The sequence below is a fragment of the Anser anser genome, assembly GCF_964211835.1.
Source record: "Anser anser genome assembly, chromosome: 3".
Classification (NCBI taxonomy): domain Eukaryota; kingdom Metazoa; phylum Chordata; class Aves; order Anseriformes; family Anatidae; genus Anser; species Anser anser.
In genome coordinates this window covers 71969070-71973019 of record NC_139722.1, presented here as the reverse complement: position 1 = coordinate 71973019, position 3950 = coordinate 71969070, and positions in this window count along the sequence as shown.

Genomic DNA, 3950 nt, shown 5'->3' with positions numbered 1-3950 from the left:
GATTCTATGATTCTATAATTATTACTTCTTGCTCCTCAGTAAGGTCCACAGCCTGAAACAGTCTCTTTCTTCTACAAACCTGCATTCAGTGGGTGTTCTTATGTTGTCAGCATTTCAGTTCAGATCAGGAATGCACTTCTGAGTGCAAATGTCCCTGTCATCTCCAGAGCCCCACTACGCACCTCCTTCTGTGCTTAGTGACACCAAAACCTGCATTCTGTGAAGGCACTTGACTGCAATTGACTGTGGTTCTGCATCTATTATCCCAAGTTCCCCTCTCATGTGAACAGACTTCAGATGATAGGAAAAGACATGACGAGGGTGGGTCTGCAAAGCAGTCAGCAATGGGTACCAGCGAGAGGAACAGTCTGGGCACACTATGTGCAGCAATGTAAACATGTTCTTAGTAGTTTATGATAAATAGCATTTTTCTGGAGATGCACTGGGGCAGAAGATCCAAATTTTGCACATCTTGCATCAAAGGTCCTGTTTTAAAAAAGCAAGACTATCATCTTGCTAGCAATTTACCAGGTACCAAAAGTTTAGTTATTTAGTCTGTTCACTCTTCTCATCTACTATTTTCTTCTCTTTCCCCATACATTTCCTTTCTTCTTGTTCATCTACACATGCCTCTGCCAGAAGCTCCCCTGCTTTTCTGATTTTCTTGCTTCTTTTCCACTAACTATGCATCTGCAAAGGGTGCAGGGATGAAGAAAATGTGTGATGTATATGGGTCACTATAATGTGAACCTAAAAAGGAAAAAAAAAAAAAAAAAAAAAAGCAGAAGGAAGTACTTGTTCAGTTCAAGAAAGAAGCAATAATTTTTGTGCTACAAGTAAAACTGAAGTAAAAGCTTGAATTGTCTTATAATCTTTAAAACAATTTGTGCATAACAATTGATATTTTTCTTGGATAAAACCCTAGATTGTCCATTCATGTTTTTGACTTATCTCTTCATCTTTACAAATCCCTCTCATTTGAGTTCTCCCAGCTACAGATCTGTTGGACAAGTAATAAAGCATCTACATAAAGTACATTATAAATCCAACCAAATACCACCAGAATTACTGACAGGAGTAAGATGCGTGTGATTATCAGGCTAACATTTCAAAACACTGTTTATTTTAGCACTGTACATTGTAATTTATCTGAAAATGTAAGTCCACCTTTTGAGATCTACCCTCCTCAGCCCGAAGGAGAGTTTGCTGATGAAATGAGCAAGCATGGAAGCATATCACATAAATCTTTACATTATTGCAAGAAAATACTTTAGATCTAAAATTCTCTGTCAGCATCCCTTAAGAAAAGGAAGATGAAAGTGCAAAAATCAGATTTGTGCTGCCCTTGGACTTCTCTTTTCCAAGGAGGATTTCCCTCCATACACTGTCTTAGCTGGAGGAGCTGAGGCATTAACCCTATCAACAAGGGAAAGGGACAGGCTGCAACAAGCCAAATGATGAGGCAAGTGCACTTGACCAATGCTGAAGAAAGTCAGACAGTGTAAAATGACTGAAAGAGGTAAAATGACTCAAAATTTGGGAGTCTGGAACAGGAGTGTTAATCCCACAGAAAAGAGTTTACTAACTGTCTATGAGAATGTCGGTGGACAACACAGGGATAAGTGCACTTTCCATGTCTGGAGGAGAATGGTAGCCAACAGTGTGGGTAACTGAAATAGGTTTTTGTGGCCTGCAGATGCGGAACAAGAATTTCAGAGGAAGAAGGCTGTAAAACAGCACAGGTATGATCTGGGAAAGCCTACACAAAAAGTGCAGCAATTGCCCCTGTCAGTGCCACTCGTGTTTCTAGGCAGAAACTTTGTTAAAGAGGGCTGAACATTCACCAGCATCAGAAACTGTCATACAACTACCGTCTACCTTTCCTGGCAAGTGCTGACGTGATGTATATACTTCACTAAGTTTCCCTGCAGAAATACAGCAGTAGGTGGCAGTAGTTTGCGGGGTTTTGCACTTCTACGTTTAGATTAATTGGGTTAAATTTGGAGCATTTGCAATAAATGAAGAAAAGTATCTACATTTGGTATCTATCATAGGATCTAATTGTGTAACTACAAACTTCTGCCAGGAGATGAATATCTGTTAAGCAATATATACATATTCTATATATTTCAAGGCATGTTTTAGTAAGCTGTTTTGTCACATTGACATAATTAGAGGAAGCTATGAAGCCCTGAACAAGGAATTATCTATTTTCCATAAATCCTGTGAACCTATGCAAAATTCAAGAAAATCATAGGCTTTATAATAATTATGAAGAATTTTGAGCATTTCATGTCTGGGAAATGCCCTTCAAGCTAAGCTGTCACCTAACAATTTTATCAAATTGAATCTGTTTTCTTCTGACCAGCGCTGGAATACTGGTAAATTTAATGCCCAATATTACAATAAACAGAGAAATATAAATATAGATGTAAACGTCTGGGTGAGGATGTGTGCACATGTGCATGTGTCTGTGTGCAAATACACATCTATTCAGGTAAACGGATTGACATGTGAAGTTTGAAGATAAACAAATATCTCTCTTTAATGTACATTCAATATGTGTACCAATGGAAGAAAACCTTTTAAAAGCTTCAGTAATTCCATTAGTGACAAGTATCTATGAACTATTGCTTTTATGAATATTGGAAGGTTTAGCAAGGGAGAAAGATTGAAGAATAAATGTATTTGACCACCCCACTGGCCTAAAATGTACCTGTTTTTTTTACAGCTGACAAAGAGCTCATGGCGTAAAACATCCTTCAATTGGAAGGATTTCTCCTGTTTCTTCTTCTCTCCTTTACACATTGCACCCACAGTGAGCACCTGCTCACAGTGACAACATCCTAGTGTGAGGTTTCTTTTCTTTCGCACTGTTCTCTTGCACTAACCAGCAAGAGAGAAGACAAATTACTATGTTGGGTTGATGGCAGCTCAGGGAACTACCAGAAATGCCAGCCTGAGCAAAGTGGGCTGCCCAGTGGAGCCCTGAGGGTCAGTGTCAGACAATGTTTTCTTCACTGTTTCTATTTGCTTACAAAAGCACACAAACGGGGAAAATTGGACAGTGATTGCCTCTACTCATGCGTGCAGTTGGTAGCAAGAAGAGCTCAGTAAATTAAACAAAATGTGTAGCCTATGATCTCGAATCCCTGCCTCAGGATAAGGCTTATAGAAGGTTTTTATTGGTAGGGTATATGTACACTCAGAGAAACTGTCCATTTTGGTAACATGTTTCCTTTGAGCACCTCAGAGAATTCTCCAGATATTGATTAAGCTTCATAATGTCCCTAAGTATCTCAGATTTCTGTTTCTATGTAACAGATGAGTGGCCTGAAGGGCACACAGAAATTTGGCCCAAGGTCATAAAATGAGATATTGACAGGATTCGAAATAGCTCTCAGGAATTGTGGTATGAGTCTCCTTGCTTAAATACACTGCATTTCAAGAGCAAAAGCACATATACTGTAATCACAGTTTACATTTTGCAAAGCTTTCCTATATGAAATATGCTATAACAGCAAACAGGATGCAGAAGAAAATGTGCAGTATAATGCAGAGGCATTTTATGAGATTGTGAACAGGTTCCTAGCCTGATTATTTTTATTCCTTAAAAATAAAAAGGAAAGATTAAAAAAAAAAAAGAATTAAAAACAATCAAGCAGTACTGTTGCAGCTAATAAATGACAATAAGCATTGGGAAAGGACATGTTATTTTCATCTGCCACAATTTTTCTTTTATTTGCCAAACATCATACCTAGGGAAACATGAATGATATGAGGATATCTATCTTCCTGTTCATGACAGAATTACCTTGGGCAATTTCCAGCTAAATTGCTAGAGCTGGTTGAAATGTTTTCGATAAAGAAATTGAAAATGTTTGCAGAATATTTTTCTTCCTGCACTGAGAAATAAAGTGGAGGTGCTGGTTTTTCTTATGCCCTTTCCC